Genomic DNA, 26,480 nt, shown 5'->3' with positions numbered 1-26,480 from the left:
GACATCAAATGATATAGGAATATTTGAGACAGAGGGTAGACAAAGGAGTCCAAAAGTTCCTTCTGTCAGATAAAGGCTCTCCTTGACCTAAGACTGGGAGACTCTACTGTTGGGATTTATAATGCACCCAGTCTGTACTGATAATTTCAATAGGGTTGGAGTATTGACTTGATAAATATGAGAGAGAAAGTTCTGTACGAGTGAAAGATGAATGTTTTGAACCAATGTCATAAATGGATTGAGAACCTAGGATATTCTTGAGAGTAATGTGTGCACAAGGTCAGTCACTGATGCAGTTTGATGCTATGTTTCTGGAACTTGAGTAATATTGACCAAACTTTGAAGCAAATAAAACAGACATGGGTCCCAACACAAAGACACTACTATATTCTTACCCTCTTTCAAGAGATTCTGAGCATTTTCATTTGAAAAATACGATAGTACTTCCAGATGAAAATGGAGTCTAAGTCAACATCAAATCACAGTCCTCTGAGAGAGCCAGTGACTGCATAGCAGTAGGCAAGTCAGCCTCATTGTCTTTACATGTGACACTAGGACAATAAACATTGCTCCGAAGTGAAATAAGCCAGCTACATGAAGTATCTAATCTAGTCAAATCTGAATGGGAAAAACAAATGATGTTTGCCATGTGAAGAGGAAGAAGAAACACCGTGTACTTTCATTGTTGCTTAATGTGTCTAGAGTTTCAATTTGGTCAGATAATGTTCTGAAGATCCATTATACAATGATGTGAATATACTTAACACTACTGTGAAACTCATAGCAGTAAAGTTCAGGCTATGTGTATTTTTTCTTTTATTTATTTATTTATTTTTGCTAATAAAAATAGCACTTGCCCTACAGGATTATAATGATAATGAAGATTAATATTGAAAAACAAGGACAAACTACTTCACTCAGATCCTGGAAGATTAAGTGCTTTTCACTTAGTAATCTAAATGACCAAAGGACCAGAAATTTCAGCTGAGGCATTGGACCATTATCTTCTCTCCATCAGGGTTTCTACTGGTTGATGAGAGGATCTCAGACAGAACATCTCTGTACTTATTCCGGTGATTCACTCAGGAAGCCAGCCTTGTGGCCACTATGACCTGGGTTCCTTTAGTGACACAGCAAGTGGGAAATTGGGGAAGTGCCAGTTGCCTAAGAGGGGGCATTGAGCTATATTTGGTAGCATTCTTTGAAGCTTTCTGTAGGCAACAACAGTGTCTAAACATCTGCTGAGAGCAAAGTCATACAGCCTCTGTCCAAGAACACAGGCTGGTTGCCTTTGTGTTTTCTGGGTCAAGAAGTTGAAGTCTCTACAAACTGCTTTTTCACTCTTTCCTCTTGATACAGGTTCTCTCACTTCATTTGCTCAATCTACATTAGCTTTTGTTTTGCTCTTCCTGGAGCATCCCAGATTTGCTTCCTCCTTTGGCTGCTTGCACCTGCTGGTCTTTCTACCCAGAATGCTCTTGCATGATGCTGCCATAGGCACCAGTCCCTCATCTACTCAAGATTTTGGTCTCAATTAGTTCTCTGTAATGCTATGGGTAATACTGCTACCCTCTTCCTCTCATCAGAGACTTCTACTTAATCCTCAAGCCATATTATATCCATAGATGTATTAAATCCTTTAAAATGTTGTCTAGCTATTGTCTCTCTCCAGTACACAAGCTCCTTGAAAGTAAGAATTTTTTTCCTACATTTTGTTCACTATGCAACTTGGAATATTATCTGATACAGAATATGTTTTTGTGAAAGAATATATTTGTGCACATCTCACTAAATACAAAAAATATCAATAGTGGTCCCACAAGTTTACATTTACTGAAACTTTTTGCATTCAACTCAAATGCATTTCCACTTCAATGAAAGCAAAAGCTCATGTTTCTGCTTCTTAATTCTTTCTTTAATTAAAAAAGGATTGTAAAACATTGGAACTAATATCCCAAAGGCTGTTGAAATAACTTGGGAATTTACAAATATTGAGAGATGTTAGATAAACATATACTTAATAAATTATTTGTATGGATGCAAGTCATATAGTTTAGTTTGTTGTTTATGCTGGCAAATCAAATATTTATAAATAGCATTATTATAATTTTCTATTGTTGCCAAAAAAGTGTTCATATTGTGCCTTAGAAGCCAGAACTGGTTTTCAAAGACACTATGCTGGGAAAGCATTTCTAACATAGGAACATGAGATGTGGGTTACAAGGATAACTTTCATTCTATTCTGCTCCCTGACCTTGAAACAGTCTGAATGTATTTCAATCTGCTAGCTGTGCTTCAGTGCAAAGCTTAACTATTCAGTATGTTACCCATATCACAATGTTGGTTTCAAATGCTAGAATTTAGGACTTACACCACTTGGGATGTGAGAAAAGAAGGCTGGTGTTTCCCAAGTTATATTTAATTTCTGACTTAAACACTTGGAGGATTAAAAGAATAACTAGGACATCCAAGTTGCAATTTCATGGATGTTACCTGGGATCAGTTGTCAAAGCAAATAAAGTTTAAATTTAAATATCAAATAAATGACAGCATATGCCATATGTACACATGTCACAGTTACCAATTAGGTATATAAATATTGAAATTTTGGGGAAATGATTTTGACAATTAATCGTAAGGATACATGAATGCCCTTTCCAAAGTTAATAGTGCCAATCAACCAATGATAATTCTGGTAATGACAAAGAGTATACATGCAAAACATAATAAATGGTATAAATAGGTAATAGAGTCATTATTTCATTAAGATAACCTTATTTCTTTCCATTCTTCATTCCTTTCTTCCTTCTCTCCTCCATCCCCTTTTCCCTGATTTCCTTCCTTCTTTCCTTCCTTCTTTCTTTTTTACTTCCTTCCTTCCTTCCTTCCTTCCTTCCTTCCTTCCTTCCTTCCTTCCTTCCTTCCTTCCTTCCTTCTTTCCTCTCTCCTTTCCTCCCTCCCTCCCTCCTTCTCTCCCTCCCTTCCTCCCTTCCTTTCTTTTCTTCTTTCCTTCTTCATTACATTTCTCCCTGCCTACTTCTTTTCTTTTTGTTATTTTTTGAGAAAAGTTAGACTATGTCTTGCTATGCTACCTAGGCTGTCTTAAAAATTACAATCATCAACCCCAGTCTCTTTAGTGCTGAGATTTCAGGTGTTAAACAATAACCTCAACTTTTCTCTCATAATCTCACTTTGTTCTTAAAATCTTTTTTCTAGTTTTTAGTTTTTGATGATTCTTTCTTCTTTACTTTATGTATATTGTAGTTAAGTGTGTATATTTGGGAGGGTGGGGAAGGGCATAGAACTTGAGGGAACAAGTGAGAAAAATTACAGCAGTAGAACTCACTGGACAATGATGAAAGTGAATAATACAACCTGTGGGTGGAGATAGGAAGGAGGGACTGGGAGAGAATGAGGGAACGGAAGACACTGTAGAAAAGGAAATGTACTGATCACATGACTCATGTAATTATAATCCTTTGTACACATCATCTCTCTAATATCAATAAAATAAATTAATAAGAATAAAAAATTAGGCTGTGAGTGTGGCTTAGCAGTAGATTGCTTGCCTAGCATGCAGGAATCCCTGGGTTTGATTCTTCAATGCCACATAAACAGAAAAAGCTGAAGTGAGTAGCCTTGAGCAAAAAGAAGTCAGTGACAGTGCACAGGCCCTGAGTTCAAGCTCCAGGACTGGCAAAAAGAATAAAGAAAATAAAATATTAATAAATACTAATTGTAAAGTGCTTACTATGTTTTTAGCATTTAGTAAGGGCTAGCTGAATGCCTACAACCAAATCTGCTGTATGCTAAGGCAGACAAATAGAGCTGCCCTGTACTGGTTGTCCTGGATATGACTTGCTTCTGCTGATCTTAGATAATGCTCTGTAAAAGTTCTGACCTCAGAAATGGCATGCAGAGTTCAACTACATTTTTCAAAACCAAAAAGGCAAATCCTTTAGGTGTTCCAATACTGTGAAAAACCGAATTACAGTCTTATTGATCAATCTTAGCATTAGAAAATGAAAATAATAGCTGTGATATCGAGTCTATTACTGAGAGAACTCAAAGAGCTTTCACGTTCTGCAATCATAAAATTTAATGGAAAGTATGAGGGGTGTGTGTGTGTGTGTGTGTGTGTGTGTGTGTGTGTGTGTGTGAAATATGTGGGAGTATAGGAGTTAAGCTATGGAAACCCTAGAGTGCTTACTGTCTGCTCTGAAAGGTGTGTATTGGTAAAAATGTGCTGCTGTTCAGATATCATACCTATTTTCTAGTCTATTTTTTTTAGTTTATTTATTTCCATATATTCTGAGTCTGAATTTTTCTCAAATTAATTGGAGTTAAGCATATCTTTGCTGAAAACACCAGGGATGTAACTGTCGATATTTTTTTTCTAGACAGGTGTGCCGCTCATCATAGTCTAAGTACCAAGTGAAATTGGAAACCACTGATACCAGCTATTCATTGCTGTATCCACAGTACCTGGCATGCAGCAGATGCTCACCAAGGGTATGAATGAACTCATACAGAAATAAACAAATATATTCAAGGAGCACCTGCCATGTGGCAATTACTGGGTAAAGTTTGTAATCAATCAAGGATAAGCACAGTAAAAATAATGAAGATAGTGCATAAACTTTAAAGCTTTTGGAAAATGGATGCTGCAAAGGCCTTTTCAGGTTTTAGGACTGTTTAATCAGTTGCTTGTTTACAATTTTAAATCACAGTCCTTAAGTTCTCAATAAAAATGTATACCCAAATTTAAATTACTTTTTCTAAAACATACTTTTATGCTTTTATAGTTATGAAACTGGCCTGTATAATATAGACACCATTTGCTGTAACTATGTAACTAGCTCAATGAGATCTTGGCTCTTTGTAGTGTTGTTTTAATGTATGATTCCCCTCTGTACACCCATTCCTGGTGCTGGAGAACATCTGAACTCAAGGTCTCATGCTTGTGAGTCATGCACTGTACTGCTTGAGCGACTCCCAAATATCTAGGAATTTCTGGCCTGTTATATCATACTTGGCTTGTTCTTTGAAATAGGGTCTCATTATCTTTTGCTTGGGCCCGACTTAACCGATAATCATCCCATGTCAACCTCCCCAGCACTCTTAATATAAACTGAACTAACTACCTTGAGGTAGTTTCCTTTTTCCTCCTACCCTCCTTCCCTCTCTTCTTTCCTTCATTTCCATTGCATCTATTAAACAGCAGAGAGTATGATTATCTCAATATATACTACTTCTCCCATGATATGAACTTTTTTTATATACTTTGTCTGTGAGGGTATAGCTATAACATAGTTTTCCCCTGGACAGTGAGCATTACCTTACTCTTATGTCTGCTAATATTTGTACACTCACTGTGTGCTCAAACTTATTTGTTTAAATTCTAATGCTCAATACCATGCTACCAAGGAGAAATGAGTAGACTTTGGTGGTAGACCCCTCATAGGTTGGATTGAATCTTTTGAAAAGACCCCAGAGAGTTGCCATCTCCTATGTGAGAACACAATGAGAAGAAGGTCATCTCTAAACTAGGCGTGGAGTTCTCCAGGCATCAAATCTGTCATTATTATGGGATTTCCATTGAGGAAAGCAAATTTACTCCATGGAAGCCACCTAGTTTAAGGTATTTTTGTCATAGCATCCGACATACACTGAGACACAACTACTTTAAATACTCAATAATCTCCTTCTCCTGAATTAAGACAGTTTCAGTGCAAACATGGTATCTTTACTGTCTAGGAACAGCTCTGACATGGCTGACAACATACATCTTCAATATGCTGTAAATCCCCAAAGCACCTAAAACTCATGGGATGAGCTAATAATCCATTGGAGGAAACCAGAACAAGTATAGTTGGCTTTCTGAAATCAAGTTCTGCAGTATGGGCAGTATTTTATCCTTGTTTCTGAGTTTGATTTCTACCACAATGTAAGCACAGAAGAAACACTTGATGAATGGAAAAAAATAGATGCATAATGTAGACAGGGCTATTATAACTGAGTCTGGAGTTGGGTATTTATGGCATGCTTATAAGGAATGACAGATGATAATCCACAGATAGGGAACAGTAGGACAAACAATGGGAGCTCTGCAAGAAATGTAGGTCCAGTGAAGGACTAGATGATCTCATTTTTATTCCCCAAAGTCTATGATTACTGTTTTCCTTCTATGGTTCATCAGATCCTATTCCATTCTCCTCTGCTCTTGTGATTCTGTCCTGCATTCTGTGGTTCTTCCTAAGGCAGCTGAGGATGCATTTGTGGGGGGAGGGTCTGTGCTATGAAGGGGAACGAGTGAGTGTCCTCTGTGAGAATACATCTTTCTCAGCCCCCGGTAAATGCTTCCAAAGCCCAGAAGGGAAGTGCATCCCAGTCTCATGCTAAAAACAAGTCTGTAGCTATTCAGGGAAGATTTAGCTTTGGCTTCTTGCCCTTGCCTATTAAGCTCCATTTCTACAGAATTAATACATGTCTGAAATTTCTAAAACCCTTTGTAAGGATTTCAAATGGTTACTGTTCAGGATCCAGAATCTGACCTTGGTTCAGCAAGCTCCAAATCCTCTCCAACTCCTCCTCTCGCAGAAACAATCCAAAGACGATAAGGAGAAGAGGGCAACAAGAATAACCTCTTCTGCTGAGGAATCTCTCCTTATGTGTCAGTCTCTGCACTGAGCTCTGCTTGCCACATCTCATTTAGTCCTCAATGAATTCCATATGCTAGACACTAGGATTGCTTTTAATAACAGTACCTTGGATGTAAGGAAACAATAGCATAAGAAAAGTAAATATGTTCAAATTATCTAACGAGTAAATATTCAAGCCATATCTGAAGCCATGGCAAGCCACTGTTCTCAGAGGCAAGGGTACAAGGCACCAGTGACACATAGACATGCACATAAATAAACATCTGTCCATAGTCTCTGCACCCCTGAACTAAAGCAAGAAGTCAGGCTCAAATTTGTTCACATGCTGAGGCCAGCCTGAGAACTTAGTCCTGAAAAGGTAGTGAAAGAAAAGGCAGGGTGGGAAGGTTCTCCCTTGCTCTTTCAGGAAGCTGATTCACTCTGAAGCAGAGCTTGTTCTCTTCTTGGTCTCAAGGAAGAAAAAGCAGAAGAGCCCAGGGCTTCTGAAGGCTCCCTCCTCTACCAGGAACCAGAGGCTCGAACTTCAGAACACATACTCTCTATGAAAACTGTATGCTGGGCTCCTGTGGCTCGCATTTGTAATATTAGCTACCGAGGAGTCTGATTTTGGAGGATCACAGTGTAAAGCCAGCCTAGGCAGAATTTTAGCTGCAATTAACCAGCAAAAACCAAGAAGTGGAGGTATAGCTCAAGTGGTAGAGTACCAGCCTTGAGTGGGAAAAGCTAAGGGACAGTTCTGAGGCCCCGAAGTTCAAATCCTAGTACTGGGATAAAATATCAAAACAAAACATAAAAACAATAAAAACAACAACAAAACCCCCGTGCAACCTCTGTTAATGGGTTTTCATGATCATGTTTTGGGGATTATTTCATACAGAAACCTAATTCAAGGGAAAGAAAGTTTGCAATGAGGACCCTCATATGTGGTTTGAGAGTGTTCTAATATAGAACAATCTGGGACAGAAACTTCCTCCAAGCACACAGAACAGAACCCTGCACAGAGTTAGCAGCAGGAAGTTTGCCATGGAGGTCAGAAAGCAGAACATTTCCCTGTCACTTAGGAAGGCACTCCTGGCCAAGTAGATGCAAATCAATGTAGAGATCAATAAGGAGTATTCATAAAAGCCACTGGCATAGACCAAATTATCTCTCTTTCCTTCTCTGTCATTGCTGTGTTCTGCTCTCAGTCCTTTCACAATGCAGCTCCCCACAATGAAACTTTGATATAGTTTGTCTAGATAGAGACACTGACACTTTAATTGTGTTGTTTGCTGCAACTACACAAATCCTTGCAGGACCAGGTGAATGGCTGTGGAAGGGTGGCTAACCTGAATCACTTGACTGAGTACACACAGGTAGGTTTGCAGCTACTTGTCCTTCGGGATATCAGCATCCATTCAAGCCACAGAAACGGAACAAAGGCTCCATGGCCTCTGGCCAGAGTAACCCACTAGCATAATAGACATAAAGGGCTTGAGTTTATCACTTTCCTCCTATTTTTTGTAGTGTAAAATCTAGTAGTCATTAGACTTTTCTCCTGGATTTCATTAATGTAAAAAGTCATCACAAATGATTTGAACAAAGGAGGTAAAAATGTCTGATAAAGCAAATAATCCCAAATGTAATACTGTTTTGTGGGACATACCTGATCCCTGTTCTAACAGAATAGCTCTCATATCTTAAATGCGCATGTTAAATGGGAGAAGGGGTTGAGAGTATCACTGTTTGAAGCTAGCCAGAGAAAATAGTTACTGAGACTTCATCTCAACAAAGAAGCATGCCTATGCATTTTTGTAATTCTTGTCACTTGGGAGGCATGTGGAGAAGGACGGTTATTCCAGGCTAGCCCATCCCCAAATTATAGGGCCCCATCTGAAAAATAGCTAAAGGAAAATAAGGGCTAGGAGCATGGCTCAAATGGTAGAATATTTGCCTGGCAAGTAAAAATTCTTAGCTCAAACCTTAGTACTGCAAAAATAATTATGTTAATAATCATACTAATAAATAGATTATTTCTTACAATAATAAATAAATAAAAATAAATTTATCCTGATTCATTTTGTAACATTTATATATGTCAAATGTGTTTTGAGATTTCAATAAGTTATAAATGGCACATTGTTCTTATATGCAACACATCATGCAACTGAAAGCATTATTGAATGAAACATAATAAATCTAAGAAATTACTTAATACAGTGTGCTAAAATTACCTATAAAAGGGTTGAGGATGTAGCTCCCTGGTACAGTGCTTGCCTACCACATATACAAAGTTTCAGCTTTGGTGCCAGAACAATGAAACAAAGAACCACAGAATATGCAGGATCTTAAAATTAACCTTATGAAACCATGTAATTCTAATCTACCAGATCTGAAGATATTTCTGAAGTAATAGAGCATATTTTATATCATAAATAGACTTGTACTCCCTTAGTTTTATGCTTTCTATTAGCTATCAAGGCAAAAAGGAACCTAGGGTTGGACCTATATACCCTCAAATTTCATTCATGCATCTTTACATTAGTTTGCCCTGAAACAATTAAGAACCTCTCAGAGCTGTCTGTCAAGTGTCAATACCTGTGGGCATAAGTATGGGAAAGTCATAGAGATGGCCATTTATTCCAGTCATTGAGCATTGAATAAAGGCCTCCTGTAGCTTTATTCAATGTAGTCATGTAAGCTATGCAAAAGAGCTTCAGTAAGCCACAAAGTCCTCGCATACACTCTGAGGCTGGAGAAGATGGCTAGGGAGCAGTCTTTCCTAAGACTCAGAAGAACAGCATGATTGGGTTGCATGTGACCTAATCACGGAAGAAGTGATTATGTGCATGTGTGAGCCCTTGCCTCAATTAGTGTCACATGCTTTTATTGGTAAAAACATAAACAAAAAACAACCCAAATACCAGTCCTGGTACTGCCTCATTCCCTCTTCTCCCTCTTTGCCCACAGCCTCCTCATTTCCCTTTTTCATCCCATCATCTCCACTGGAGAGGAGAGGACACCCTCCTGTAGCTACAGAAAAACCCTATGCAGAGCACCAGCTGTGATGCATTCAGTCATTAGCAGCAGAGCTGGCTGTGTCCATGTCCACACAGTATCCCCACAGGAAGAAGAGTTCTGTATTAAGAGCAGCCTCTGTTCCAGAAACCTGAAAAATCCCAATGCTTTCCAGTACTTATCTGTACTGCTGGACTAAGATTTCTGCTGTGGGAGTCTGGCATTGGGGGTGGATTTTAATGAGAACCCACTGGCCACTTAAATAAAATAATAAAGAGGTTTTTGGAAATAATTGATAGATCTCAGTGTACAGAGTCAAATTACACTTGACCAAGTGCTGTGAACTCTTGCTTAGCTGTGGCAGAGTCCTAAATTAAACAACAACAAAAAAAAATCCTGCCATTTTTATTATTTCTGGCTAATTATAAGTGTTGTTCTACTTTTTCTTATTACTATTTATTTAAGGAGAAATGCCCAAAGCTTATTCAATTATTTCCCAGAGCTTTATTATTTTTTATTTATTTGCAGGTATGAGGCATGGCCCAAATTCCTTGATTAATGTATGGGCCAAAATAAACTAGGGAGCCAGCTTACTCCATACACCTTTACAATCTCTGCCTAGATTTACTTCTCAGCAATACCTTGGCTCCACCAGGTGAGGAAAACACTTAGTTATGCAAGAACCCACAAGTATTAAACAGCATTGCCAGGGTACCTGCATCAACATGTGAGACCAGGCTGGGACCAGAGCTCCAGGGCAGACAGATAGGAATTGGAATGGGCATTGGTCAAAGAACAGGTTCCGGGAAGAAGGGAGGGGCTTACAATCAAACACTATTTTAGTTTTTTCTGCTACAATTATTCCCATTCCTCAGTTATTCTACACCACCCTGCTGTGGCATGGAGGACTGAGGAAAAACACTAATAAAGAAACAAAGCTTATACAATTAAAACTGATGACCATGCTTATAGAATAGATAACATTATCTTTCCCTCATTTTAATTTCTGTCTCCTAATGGCTTCCTAAAACCTCTCTAGTGATGTGTGCGAGTGTGTGTGTGTGTGTGTGTGCACACCCAAAACCATTTCAAGATCATATTGACATCTAGCAAGGTTGGTTTCACATCTGTTTTTACCCCCACAGTTATGTCCAGGACTTAGAAACTTCTCCCCAACATTGGGCTTCCTGCAGCAGTAGGCCACTCTTTCTCTTCTCTGTGAAATTTCTATAACAGTTAACGTGTCTACTTTCATGTCGTCACTATCCACTTAGTGTGCGTTCTTAGGATGTTCTTCCTTCACAGCTGTGCTCCTGCCTCCACCTTTGCTCAGGGCTTTGTTCCTTCCCTGGCCTTCTGTCTTATGCTGATTGTTGTTTCTTCCCCAACATCCACGTGGCAATCCATTTTGGTAGGAATCACTAGTAGCTTGTAGTGGCCTCACTTATTTCCTTGTTGATGGACATCATTTCAAATGGTCACATTAACCCTTCTTTATACTATACCCATATATACAAAATTCATATTCAAAGGCATGCAGCTTACCACAAATTGCTGAATTTGTCTAACTTTCTACACTACTCTGAAGACCCAAGACTCATTGCTGCCACTTGTGCAAGGACTTCCTCAGGTGAAGACCACAAATGGAAGGCTTTTCATTAGCTGACTAGATGGTGACTCTTGCGAGTTTTCCTTGGAAATGGCTTCATCCATCTAACTGGCTTGGCAACCTTTGTGTCCTTGCCTAACAGGGACTTGCATAGGGATTTTCCTCCTGTGCCTGTGAGATGGAACTTGTTGGACTGCTCCTCAGCTAGTTTCTGAGGCAAATGGTGGGGACATTCCCTAGACCTGAGGTAGAACTTTTATATCTCTGTATGAATCTGATGAAGAATCAGAAGGAATGAGAAAGTGACTTATTTTCCTAACAACAGTTACCAAAAGCTAATTCCAAACTCTATTGAAAGATAAGGACTAAGACGATTATGATGAAAAAATTAGCAAGAACCCCACCTACACGTCAGCAAACAAAATGGGAATTTTGGTTGCATTTTAAACTCAGTTACAAAGGCGATAGAAGGAAAAAACTGCAATCTGAGCTTTTCTGGTCAAAGCATGAAATGATACCTGAAAAAAAAAAAGAGGGCTAGGATTTTGGCCTAGTGATAGAGTGCTTGCCTAGCATGCATGAAGCCCTGGGTTCAATTCCTCAGTACCACATACACAGAAAAGGTGGAAGTGGTGCTGTTGCTCAAGAAGTGGACTATTAGCCTTGAGAAAAAAGAGCTCAAGGAAGGTGCCCAGGCCCTGAGTTCAGCCCCAGGACTGGCAAAAAAAATAAATAAATAACAGAAACAAAAGTGGGTTGTGTCATGTCTTTTAAGTGGTTGAACACTTGTTTAGCAATCACCAGGTCCCAGGTTCAAAAAAAGGGTACCAGAAAAAGCAATCATTCAAACCAACATTAGAAACTATGTGACAAACCACACTCTTAGATGTACAAGAAATCTTATAAAAATTCAGAGTCTATAAAATTTGACAAGCCATATGGCTTCAAATAAAGTGAGTCTTCAGAAGTTGGTAAATATAAATACTTACTGAAGTAAATTTGAGTATAAATAAATAAATGTATTTACTTAAATAAAACAAGCATGTTTATCTGTTCAGAACTGACTTACCAGAATCTTGCTAAGCTATTTCAGAGGAATTTTGTTTCTCTGACAGAGCCATGGACAACGAACATAACCAATATTCTTGACTTGAAAAGGATGATGCATTGGAGACAGCATACTCATTTTTAAAGGCATGCATGCATTACATAGAAGAATGTCAGGTAGAAAGCAAGGAGGGACAGAAGGAATTCACAGGAAGCATGCTTCACTGAAGAAGGTATGAGTCAGCATCCCACATTCCAAATATAATTCCCTTATTAAAATAGAGACTAAGTGATTCAGAAATTGGCCCTACTAATTGGCTGAGGCTTTCACATTGATGAAAAAGAAATACCAGAATATTATAATGCGTTCTGTAAGAACCTAGAAAATATGTTATGATTCCAGTTGTGGGGCAAAACTCAATGTATTTTAAACATGGTATCAAGGGTGAATAGTTCTGTCAGTCAGTGGAGTGTCAGTCAGTTCAGTCATCTCAGCAACTACTAACCGAATTGAAGGAAAATAGAATGACACTTCAGGAATGAGGAATATAGAACCACAGAGGAAAGCCAATGGTTTGCTTATGAAATAAATGTACAATGTAAATTACCTAGGAAGAGCTGTATATGAAGTGAGGGACAAAAGCAACATTTTAGAAGAGATGTCTGACTTTAAAAATTAAGAGTAGTCAAATGGAGAACATTGTTGAGAAGATAAAATAACTCATGGAAGTCAAATCTTTCTTGAAATGATTAAAAACACACAGTATAATTGCTTAGAGCTCTATTATTTTATTCTAGTTACATTTTTGTGATAGCTATAACATGCTGAACTTGCTCATGGACATAAACTGAAGGTTTAGAGGCAGTAGTTTCTAGGTAAAATGCTAAAGTTTGCTTTTTGTGCCAAGGGATAGTAACAAATGTAGATGACTAAGGAAATCTCACATGTTTACTTGAAGAAAGTTCTTAGAGGAGCAACTGAGTAGGACCTTCCTCCAAAACCACTTGATAAAAGCTCAACATTAGTGGGAAAAAAATTTCAACGTTAATTTGAGAGAGGCTTGTGGAATGATGTGACCACTTAAGTTCTGTAAATAATGAGATAAATCATGCAGAGAAAATTTCTGACATTTAGACACCTTGTGGAGGAAAAAAATCTTTATTATTACTGTTTCTTTTCACGTGCCGGTCCTGAGGCTCAAACTCAGGGCCTAAATGCTATCCCTGAGCTTTTGTGCTCAAGACTGGCACTCTATCACTTGATGAGCCATTGCTCCACCACAAGCATTTTTTGGTGATTAATTGAAGATAGTAGTCTCATATACTTTCCTACCTGCACTGGCTTCAAACCCTGATCCTTAGATCTCAGCCTTCTGAGTAGCTAGGGTTATAGACATAAACCACTGGCACCTGGCTGAAAAATTTCATTTCAGTGTTGTTTATCTGTGAATAAAAAACTTCGGAAAAATATATACAAAGAGATGTGTGCAAGTTGCTACCAAGAACATTATTTTGTCAAGTTCAAAATCACTTCAGTGCATCAATACACCTGAGTGATGAGACACCATCAAAAGAAAACAAAAACCATTTGAGTGAAGTTATTTTATCTTGCTGCGCTTTGCTTTCCCAAATATACATACATACATACATACATACATACATACATACACACACACACACACGCACACACACATATACACATATACATATATATGCATTATCCTGTATTTTCTTTCAATGTTAACATTTTGGGCTTAGGGAATAATATGACAGGCTACAAAATATTATAACAAATGCTGGTGAGCAAGTAAGCAGAGGCCTATACTCTTTTAGTGGCTTTTATTTTTGGTCAGTTATGGGCTTGGACTCAGGGCCTGGGTGCTGTCTTGAGCACTTTTTGTTCAAGGCTACTGCTTTTCCTCTTTGAACTACTGTTCCACTTCCAGCTGTTTTGGTACTTAATTGGAGCTAAGACTCTCATTGACTTCATGCCTGGGCTGGCATCAAACCCTGATCCTCAGTTCACAGACCCATAAATAGCTAGTATAACAGGTGTGAGCCATTGGCACCTGGCTTTTTAGTGGCTTTTTGATGAGTAATTGAAGATATGCTTCACATAGGCTTTCCTTTCTAGGCTGGCAGCTGGTTTCAAACTCGGATCCTCAGATCTCATATTACCTGAAAGGCTAGTAATATAGGCAAAAGTTGCCAGTGCCCAGACACATGTATTAACTATTTTTCTATCTTGACTTATATTCAGATTAGGGTTTATCTGGTAGTGGAGATTTAATGCACAGTTTTATTACTGAATTCAACATTGGAGTTCTTTCTTAATGGTTGTGGGTATTTAAAATTAAGCTGAAATAATTCAGATATCTCAATTGGTCATAGTGGTTCGCTCCTGTAATCCCAGATTCTTGAGAACCTAAGAATATTTCTGGATGCAATGGTTCAGTGCTAGCATACATGGCACTCAGTGAAGGTATGTTAACTAAACAAATAACTTTTGAAGGATGGTATCTACCCTTCAATGGCAACCAAGTAATGATAAAAACTCAACAATTAGAACGTAATTACCAGTTATATACTATATTAATATTTTTAGTAACTATTTCTTCAAAGAAATATATAAATGATCCACAGGCATATGGAAAGTAAGTAATGTGATAAAATAAGTAATGTGATAAATGACAAAAGTGAAAGACTTTGTGGCGATTGAAATCAGCTGGGCAAAGATGGACAAAGACTACATCTTTTATTTATATGTGGTATGTATGTTTAACCGATTGAGGCAAATAATACAAGAACACTTGACAAGGAATAGCTAGAAAATGTTATTTATCTAATATGAAAGATTTCTGGCCATCTGCTCTACAATATTTTGGCAGCAGATAACAATGCTGTTTTGAACACTTAAATACTTAAGATGGTAGATTTCATGCTTAACATAAAATAATAATTAAAAGATAAACTTCTTTCCTGATTTGAGTCCCCGGTCTTGGCTTGATGATATACAGTATTCTTTTCTTTTTTTTTAACCAAACTATTGATTCTAGTTCGCTGTTCTTCCTTCTGAGCTAAAGTAAAAAATATACAATAACAGGCTTAGACAAACAAAAAAAGAGCTACAACCCAAGGATCATAGATACTAAAGAAAAACCTACAGGAATAAAAAAAAGTAATTGTTCCCTCAGTTGTTCAAATTCATGTCTTAGAATGACAATTTAAATTTAACTGCTTCTTATATGATGTGTATCTGAAGACAAACAGAATATCCATTAAGATTGTAAGTACATAAAGTGAAAAAAATATTGATCTAGTATGAGGAGGGAATAATGTGGTATTTTCAGTTTTATTATAAGCTTGTAAAGCCTGAAAAGTTCAGCTTGGATATGAAATAGAAAAATGATAGACTCTAGTTACAAAATAAGTTTATGGGAAGATACTGGGAAAGACATAAAATATCAGAAAATTCAAGTGCCCTCAGGAAATTTTGAGGCAGTCTGTGATACCTTCTCCTGAAAATCCATCTGTCACTTATTTCTTCTCTTTTTGGGGGTAGTGAGGTTAGGGAACACTCACATTCACTCCGGTAATAACAGTATGCACATTTAAGTCTGCTAAAGGCATCCTTGGTCTTGTAGCGCTCATGAAAATACCATGCCTTTGATCTTTAGAGAGATACTTCATAGGTTCCTCTAGGGGGCTCTCCATAAAATTCTGTTGCAGAAACAACATTTTCCTAAATGATACCTATTGCCTCAAATCTCCATTGTCTGATATATATCAGGCAGTTTCTTTCCTCCAGGGAACAATGAATTATGTTACAGTTTTTAAGATGGAAAGAAATACATAGAAATCTCTGTAAGTTAGCAAACTGTGATTAAGTAAAATAAACCTCTATAATTGCGCGCTCTCTCTCTCTTTCACACACACACACACACACACACACACACACACTCAGCATAAGAATATTATCATGCAGAAACAATAATTAACCCAAGTAAAACTGAGCATAATGATTTCCAGCATTTTGGCAAGGGAAAAAAATTGCTATAAAGCAGTACTCTAAAAATCAAATGATTAAAAAAAAGACAACTACAAAAGCAATACTTGCAAAACTGTTTGGTGTAAATGAACTGAACAACTCATGGGGGGGGGAAGGGGTGGAGGGAGGGGGCATGAGGGACGAGGTAACAAACAGTACAAGAAATGTATCCAATGCCTAATGTATGAAACTGTAACCTCTCTATAATTCAGTTTGATAATAAAAATATATATATAATAAAATAAAATAAAAATAAATGAAGGGATAGGAGACCTACTTTAAATTGTGATAAAACACATGGGCTTTTTAATTTAATGATTATAGGCATAGTTCCAACTACTTCAGATCCAGATGTTCTTTCTTGAATTGTGAATGTACTTCATCCTCAAACTATAGATGTTTTCAGTGTGGGTACTTGGAGGATTATCCTGCATGTCCTCTTGACTTAACTGTCCCAGTACCATTAGGTAAGATTTAGAAGAAAGGATTCAGCTGATTTGTGGAATACGGTATTTCTGTGAGCTGTTGGCACTTTGAGATGGGGAAATTCTGCTTTTAACCTTCAGAGTTGTACCTAAGGTAATATGCTGTTATGGTGAAATCTCTTTAATTTCAGATGTTTATTCCAATTCAGGTTTATGGTAGGCTCGGCCATTGGGCATTGTTTGTGATGCATACATTACATGTGTGCTACATAGGAAAGGATGTCAATACAGTATAGTGGGTGAGATACTGCAAATCAGGAAATCCTAAACTTTTAATTTGTACATGAAATCATCTGTGGATCATATTAAAACATAGTTCTTGATTCAGTAGATCTGGGGGTGGGAATGAGGTTTCATTTTTAACACTGTTAGGCTGATATTATTGGTTTATGAACCATACCTTTAGTAGCAAGTCTGTACACGAGCTACAAGTTGTTTATGATCTTTATTTCTTTTAATCTACCTAAAATTCCTTGCTCTTATTTGAAAACAAAGTTCATATATATTATATGAATGTATTAATACATGTTAAACCAAATAGTTGGAATAAAAGCTAAAGGAAGTGATCATTTTAATCTTTGATGGCTATATTTTAGAAACTTTGGAGGAAAAAATGTTATAAATAAAGATAAATTTCAAGTGCTAACAAACCTGTAGCACTCAAATCTGAGACTCTGGTCTTCAGATTCATATAGAATGGTAGGATTGATTTTTTTCTTTTTACAAAAAGACATGTTAGTTGAAATTGCATAATGAGTTACAATGCTAATTGTATTTGAACTACATAAACTAACCAGCTCTTCTCAATCTAGTTCCTTAATAATATATCCATATTTTTACAAAACTCTGCTTTCTTATTTGTCAATGATCATTACTAATTTCTGATACTCATAAATTCATCTGAAATGAAGTCCCATATTTTAGGGCTTACTATAAAATAAAAGTGAGGAGTGACTTCACTCAGAGTTATTAAGGGCCAAGCTATGACACAGTAAATGACAATAGTCTCCAGCACATAAACAAAGTTCTAAAATATCTTAAATATATCAAGGTGGCCAAAGGAAGATAATAAACCAAGAATGGGACTCTTCTTTATGTGGATGCTCTGACTACATAGGCTATGAGAAGATCCTGGTTTCAACATACTGTGGTTAACATTCAACGTATTAATAGAGTGTTCATATAGTTAATACTATACTGAGATTTAGAATATGCAGTACTTTTTAGAGTTTTAATACTTTAGCTGTAAAAGAAATAAATTGAAAGATGGAAATATTAGCTTGTCTTAGGTCACATGACTACAAATTCTAGCTAGGGAGCGAAGGATCGAACCTAGGTTTGTGAGATTCTAAAGCCAGTTTTCAAGAATGAGCATGTTTATTCTCATCTGAGTTGAGTTTAGAAGTACAGCATCAGAAAAAAAGTGTGTCTTTACAGAATCATTTATTTATCATACCTTAGTCAGCTTTTATGGTCAACCGAGAATCTTATATTCCTACCTGGCACTTCACAAAGAGCCTGGTGCAGGGCTAGATAACATGGATTCTACACTCAGCACTCAGCCTCCAACTTCTCTGTGCACAGAATTTTTAGTGAATAAAGATTAAAGTCTCACTTGGCTGTTATTTAAAATCACATGATTCAGCATGATAGCAGTCATTTTCATTTCAGAGTAATTAATCAGTTTTAAATGTGTTTCAATATTGATCATTTTAATGACAAAAATAACCCCTAACATTAATTATGGTGCTCAAAACAATAATAGAAATCAGAAATTAGAAATAATAGAAAATAGAAAGAAGTGCAAAATGCTATTATGTTTGGGATGGATTTAAGATTTTTTTTCCTTAAAAAGGCTCTAACTTGATAAAGCAATAAATGTGAGTCTTTGGTTCTTTTTATTTGAATTATATCTTCTAATTCTTCATGTCATTTTATCTTTTCGAATACTATTCTGTTTTAGGAGCCAAGTTTACTAAATTTTGAACTTAATCCCTTATAATAGCATGTCCATTATAAAGTTGAACAGAAAGTGTACCTGAGATTAAGTTCTTCACTTCTGCTTTTAAATTATTGCCATTTTTCTCTAGCAGAATTAATCAGAGCTTCTGTTGTCAATTTTTCATACCTCAGTTATGGAGTCGGTATTACAACTGGTATTTCTTTGGCTCTCAGTCTTGGTTCCTATGTGTTATCATATTTATCTGTTTGTCAGTCTTCAGCACAGAGCCTGGAACCTGCTCATTATTAGTTGATATTGACTATCAATATATGCATGTGAGTGCTAATGAAAAAAAAAACATAAGAGGATTCTGGTTCAATTTAAATTATATTCCCTCCAGTAGGAACTAAAATTAAGGGAAAATGCTCAGTTTTAGTGCTTGCTCATTACTGATTTCTGTTGGGCTGAAAAATGTCATATTCTACAAAATATATCTATTTCTCAGATTTAAAATGTCATCAAGCCCTCTACCAGACCATGTGATGCTAGCTTGATATTTGAAAGCACTACAAAGCATAATGCCAATTGCTGATATGGTTCCAGGCTACAGGGCATCTGCTGGATATGATGGAAAATAAAAATCTGTGGGTTCCCTGAAAAGGAGATTGCTCTGGCCAGAAAGCAAATTCTAGACAAGGACTCACCAGATGCTGTATGGACTAAAGAGCTGAATTCCAGCTCCTTGGGGACCTGAGCAGATGGGACACCCTGAACCCAATCTCAGATAGGAGTGTTCATGGCAGGATGCTTGGCTTCTGCACCAACTGCTTATTCCCTTTACCCCCAGGGCTACAAATGCACAACAGTGAACTTCCTTTTAGCAGTGTTATAGAAAATGAGTTATAGAAATTTATAAAAAAAATTCCAATTATGTTTTCTGTGAATTCCTGTTGATACAGTTGGCCCACAGTAGATAATGGTAAGATAAACACTATGATCTTGTGTAGGCCCTTAGAGGAGGAATGGCATGGACATTCACAGAGGGGGCAGCTCGGTGTCCATTAGAGTGATGTGTTGGGGAGGTGGTACACATTGATTGTGTAAAATAAGGCATCTAAGAAATATGTCTTACTGTTTCTTCTCACCTGTAAACCTTTCCTTTTCTAAACTCTCAACTCTCGATACACACATGTTTTCTTTCCCCTCAATATTTCTACAGTTTTCCATCATCTTTTAAAATTACTGAGAATGCAGGAAAAGAAGTGTGATCACACAAAGATATTGATGTCATCTAAAATGCAATTAAGGTCAAGGATTTTGTCATTGGATTACTTAGGTTTGAATTTTAGCTGAGTTACTTAGTAATTAGGTAGTAGATCACCTAACTTCAAATTAGTAGTAGATCAGTCACCCAACTTCTCTAGTAATCACATCTTTTAATGTCAATAAGAAACATAACAAACACTGAAAAATGAGAGTGCATATCTATGTGTGACTTATTTTAATAAAATAAATATGAAAGAAGAAATACCAGAAAACAAGCAATATTACTTTTCTTGTATGAGTTATTGATGTTTGAAATATTGAATATCAAATAACTTCTTACAACTACATTCATTTACTTTTCAAAAGAAAATACTGATCTGAAGTCACAGCTGAGGTGGTAGAGCACTTCTTTATTACATATGAGGCCCTAGGCTCAATCTACAGTGCTACAACAAATAAAAATAATGTTAAAATTTGTTTCACTATATGACTGATGTCCATAGCAACATGTCTATTAAGTAACCCACTGATGTTATCAACATTATATTTGAAATAAAACAAATTCCCAGATGAGTTTGAGTTATTAATATCATTTGTGTCGGACCTAGGTAATTGTAGGCACAATTGGGCTCCACTAATCCACATTAGTGTGTATTCATGGGATCTGCTTGTTGGATCTGACTCAGGCATTGTGCATTCCTAGCAAGTAACAGTCTACTCAGGTATGGAAAATCAAAGTTAGGGTTCAATCTTACCACTCATTTTCAGACATTTTGCTGTGGGATCACAGTCTCCATTTTTATGAAATTAGTGTGATTACTTCACATGGGTCCTTAGAAAGACCCCTAGAGAAACTTGAATTTCTGTGATCTGTTAACCTTTAAATGAATAGAACATGTGCAAATGGCCTCTGGATTTTAATGTTGTACCTTCCTTATAGAAGAAGAAATATATTTCAGTACTTCTAAGGTTTGTAAAAAACATAATTGATACTACGGTAGGTAAATCAGGTTAATAACACACTGAACTTTCCAAATTGTAAAATTGCCATCATTCTTGTTTTAAGTCCAGCAGAGAAAATGTTGTTCTAAATTTGAATTTCTCTGAAAAAATTTTATAGGTCCATTTGCTTTCTCACTGGTTGGGGTAATGTAGACTCCAAAAGTTTAAAGGAAGGCCCACTTTTGGGGAGCAGCTCAGAGTAGCTGGAAAATGGTCATTTACCATCAGGATAAGATAGTTAAGTCCAGAGAACTGAGCATGAGTATGCTTTGTGGTTATTCTGAAGAGGTTCTTCTTAAAAGATTGATGTAAGAGTTAGCTTTTTCTAGCTTAAACAATAAAATTAATACAGTGAATATTTGATGCAGCTTGGAAACTTTCATGCATCAGCTAATATGAACTCAGTATCCATTACATATCCTGCATCCTTGCATTATTTTAGTCTTTGTATTTTCCTATTGTTTATTAAATTTGCAAACACCTTAAATCATTCAAGTGATCCAAATTATGATATATTTCCAGGCAAAGGTTAACGTCATTTATAGTTAGAGAGTAATACACTGCCTAAATATACACAGATATTCATGGAAAATGTTTAGGACAAAGTGGAGAGGGAAAGTACAAAGCAGCTCACTTCCCTAAAGAATAAAGCTTGTAGGAATAACCAAATTGTAATGCTGCCAATCAATTTAGAAACAATGACAATCTAATAAGAGAGGAAAGTCAAGAAAGCAGAAGTCTCAATAAAGAGTCTGCTGGTAAAAACAAAACACAACAACAAACAAAAAACCTGGGGAGAAATTTCTTAGCCTTTAAAGTTCCACACGAGAAAGTCCTTATCGGGAAGCTGTCCTTTCTCCCACATGATGGAATTGTCCATATTTCTTTTTAGTTCCTAATAGATTAATTTTTCCTATAGGTCACAAAGTCTTTAATATCTTTTTTTTTTTTTGGTACTGGGGGGGGTCAAACCCTGAACATTGCATTTGCTAGGCAAGCACTTTGCTACTGAGCTATATAACCCAGAGCACAGTCTTTAATTTCAAAACTGGAAAAATAACATAAAATGAAAAAATCTTCCCTGAGTCTTTGCTCTCACATGCAAATGATGGGTACTATGTTCTCTATCATCGAAGAGGGAAATAAGCACAGAAAGATACCTGAAGACTCAAATCTGTTAAGCTGTGTATACCACAAAATAGGGAACAAATTGAGGATTCTGTGAAGTTTCCTCTACTTCTGTTCTGTCCAAAAATAGGAAAAATAGAGACAAAAATACATGTTCACCAATGACATATTGTTTCTGGTGATTATGTCAGCTTTTCCCATATCTATAGTGGCATATTGTGGGAATTACAATGTAGCCACTTCATTGGGTCGAGGGGGCCATGCTGACTGTGTTGAGAAATCACCCATTTATTTCTGACAATGAGGGAAAAATGTTGATTTAAAATCGGATATTGTCCCCTCCCTCATTTTAAAATGAGGCAGGAGGTAACAAATTGGATAAGAAATGTACCCGCTGCCTTACATATGAAACTGTAACCCCTCTGTACTTCACTTTGAAAATAAAGAAGGGAAAAAAAGATTGGATATTGTCTCTACTTCATCTACCTCAAAGCAGCTTACAAATTCTTGTGATGAAAGTCTCCAAGTGTAATTAAACACTGAGCTGACCTAATTTGGCAGATAAAATTTTCAGTAGGGATTTAATTCCCTCTAGAAGTTCACTTAATTTTATTCCCTCTAGAACCTTTCCTTAGGCTCATTCTGAACAATTCTTAGATATGGCTTTTTTAAATTACCTCACACTGGCACAGTTTCCACTCCAATAGCTGATTATAAAATCTCTAGAAGGTACATTGACCAAAAGCAAACTTCCAATAAAGGAAGCTAAGGTGTTTCATGGTCCTTTCCTTCTCCTTCAGTTTCATTTCCCTACCAGCAAAGTATGCTAAATTATGTTCATCCTTCAGGAGGATTACAGATGTTGCAAAGAATTTTGGACATCAACAGATTACGAATTACACAGTACAGATAGCAAATTCTGTGCAGAGATTAATACAGGAAAAGCAGCATGGTACATGGTAGCCAATTTACTATTAAAGTCCTCATCATCACAATATTAGGAAGAAAACACATACTGGTAACATTTTCATCTGGAAATTTAAATGTCTCTAAAGAGGACTTTAGGAAATAACGGTGATGCCTTTATACAGTACTATAGAGTACAATGCTTTTCAAGAGGTCTAAGGTAAATGGGAAGGGCTAAATTTGTCCAAACATGGATGCTAAGAATCTCATTCAATGCCATGATTCCCAAGAATGTCTCACACATCTCCCCTATTTCAACAATTATTTAATGATCCTGCTTAGAGAAACTAAACTTCAAATGATCGACAATTAACATTTTTTAACTTTTATTTAGTGCTACAAAAAACACAAAGAAAATAAATATTTCGGCCAAACAGTAATCTGCATTACTTTCATGAAAATCAGAATCTAATGTATATTTTAATGGCTTACTGTTCTCCAGGAATCTCATAGTTGTGGGCTGTATATAATAGGCAACTATGATGATGGTTTTCTCTTCATTCTTTTTTAAATTTATATCAGTGAAGGTAAGATTCGGTGAGTTCAAACAGATATCTAAAGAGTTTTTTGATTAATCAATGGTGAAACTATAAACATTAAAATTGAAACCATCTGACCATTTTTTAGGAATTAATGTCTTTTCATTTTAAACTGAACTAAGTGAAGTTCACTGTATTTTTTTTTTTTTTTTTTTTTTTGCCATTCCTGGGGCTTGGACTTAGGGCCTGAGCACTGTTCCTGGCTTCTCTTTTTTCAAGGTTAGCACTCTTCGACTTAAGCCACAGCATCACTTCTGGCTGTTTTCTGTATATGTGGTGCTGAGGAATTGAACCCAGGGCTTCATGTATATGAGGCAAGCACTCTTGCCGCTAGGCCATATCCTCAGCCCCCTAAGTGAAGTTCAGTTTTGATTTTACAGATTTATTTTTACTAACTTCACCTTATTTTGTAATTGAGAAAACCTTATAATGAAAGTAACTTTCCTATTAAGATGTAGTAAGTCTAAGGCTCATTTTACAAAATCAAATGTCATATTTGGAAAAAAATATGTTGGTTGTAATTAAAAATATTATAGGTTGTTTCCATAAATGAAGCAATTGCCATTTTACTTTAATTTTTTAGAGAATAAAGCTTTGAATTAAAAAGACTAGCAAAAACATCTCTTTTTCTACAACTTCAGTGCCATTAACCACAATGAAACAGCCAATCAAATACTGTTTCATCTGCTAACATTCTATGTTCTAAACTTGAGTTATCTCTTCTTTGTTTTTGGCTGAGTAACTCCTCCAGGACCATTTCTAAAATGGGATTAAACTTGGAGAATGATTTCCAAAATTCTTTTCACTCCAAAATTTGTTTTATGTGTTTAGTCAATGTATTTAAAATAATTTCTCCCAGGCCTTGTTATCCTGAGAGGTACTAGACTGCATAGTACATTTAACATAGAAATATTGCATCCACTAAAGTAAAGTTATAAGTAAGATATCATGCATATAAGGTATTATGCATATACATGCATAAACTATATAAGTATAAAATTGGGATGAGGTAGGTAATGTAATCCATAGTTTAGGAAAATACGTATAAGCTCACTCTTCAGAGAGATTTGGTGAGAATGAGAATTGGTAGACTTCTTCCTTTGCACAAATTTACAAAGCTGACTTGCCTAAAATAAGATGATTTTACTCAATGTTTGTGGTACTTTGTCAATGTCTCAATTTAGAGCTAGGAAGAACAGGGCATTCTAAACAGTGGTCTGACACGGGCGGAGTCTAAGAACTTCTATAAACTCTGTCTTGACTTATAGGCTGATGTCAAGGTACTCTTCTACCCTCTACTGTGTCAGAAGCATACAGAGGAAAAGAGATTACTCAAATCAAGATGAAAATGGTAGTGCTGGCAACCAACACATAGACAAGGCTGTGGAAGGCAGTGAAATGGGAAAGGCCCCATCAATAAAGACAAGTGGTTTATATCCCAAATCTAGAGACACAGAAAGAATACGTTTGAAGCCCTTTGTTATGCACCCCTTGCTGCCAAATTTACTGACACTTACAAGAATACATTACTTATTTTATCTTTATGTTATGGGAACCTCAATGGCTAAAATATTAACACAAAAATAAAGAAGTACACACACATATATATTCATAAACTGTATATATGTTAATCTGCAAAGATGTTAGTTAACCTGAAACCCAGTTGAATTTGAAACTGTCATTTCAGAGTAAGGCACATAGCTACAGCTGTATATATGCATATATGTACTTATAGAACTACATGAAGTTCAATGTGCCTCAATTGAACTCAGGAAATTGTAGAAATCCTTATTGTTATTATCACTTGTTACTATTGTTATTATTATTATTATTTTACATGATGCTCCAAAAACTCTCTAGGTTGGTTTCCATATCTATTTAACAATTCTATTTAAAAAATCCATTTCCAATGTACTGTCACTCTATCCTCTTTTTGGGGGGCGGGTAGTGGGGGCTTGAACTCTGGGTCTGGCCCCTGTCCCTGAGCTCTTAAGTTCAAGGCTAGTGTTCTACCACTTGAGCTACAGTGCCACTTCTGGTTTTTTAGTGGTTAATTGGAGACAAGAGCCCTGTCTGGCTTTCAACCACAATCCTCAGATCTGAGCCTCCTGAGTAGCTAGAATTACAGGTGTGAGCTACTGGAACCCGGCTTCATGGCTTCACTCTATCCTCTTATAGATAAAGTAAGGTATAAAAATAAGAAGCATAGTGCTGGGAATATGGCCTAGTGGCAAGGCCTAGTGCCTCTTATACATGAAGCCTTGGGTTCGATTCCCCAGCACCACATATATGGAAAATGACCAGAAGTGGCGCTGTGGCTCAAGTGGCAGAGTGCTAGCCTTGAGCAAAAAGAACCCAGGGACAGTGCTCAGGCCCTGAGTCCAAGACCATTACTGGCCAAAAAATAAATAAATAAATAAGAAGCATTAATATGGGTTGTATGAAGGATGATTTTTTTCCAATAACTTCCAGGAAAGGGTTTCAGGAAACTTCTTTGAAATAATTTCTCCATCCCCACTTGCCAAAATCATAGTGATTATTATGCAATGAATTTTAACTATAGGGAGTCCAAACTCAATTAACTTTATATCTTAGAACTGCATACTATTAAATTGTAGTCAAAGAGAATAAGGGAAACGTTGGGCAGCCAGATGAAATTGGAGTATTCGTGAATAGTAATTTTAAAATGGAAGCTTTTAGAGAAAATATTCATGAGTAGGAATTCAAGGCTTTCTGATCATTACCACAGCACAAAGAAATTACAATCCTATAAAAATGTACAATTGGCC

At 36.6% G+C, this 26,480-nt stretch overlaps 1 protein-coding gene across 7 annotated transcripts in view; it reads right to left on the bottom strand.

The window, feature by feature from the left end:
- Nrxn1 (neurexin 1) overlaps positions 1-26,480 on the bottom strand; it is a 1,045,218-nt gene that overhangs the window by 637,539 nt on the left and 381,199 nt on the right. The gene's annotated exons all lie outside the window — the stretch shown is intronic.

The sequence above is a fragment of the Perognathus longimembris genome, chromosome 8 (genome assembly GCF_023159225.1).
Source record: "Perognathus longimembris pacificus isolate PPM17 chromosome 8, ASM2315922v1, whole genome shotgun sequence".
Lineage (NCBI taxonomy): Eukaryota > Metazoa > Chordata > Mammalia > Rodentia > Heteromyidae > Perognathus > Perognathus longimembris.
The sequence above is the reverse complement of the archived record's forward strand: the minus strand, read 5'-3'. Positions and strand labels throughout refer to the sequence as shown.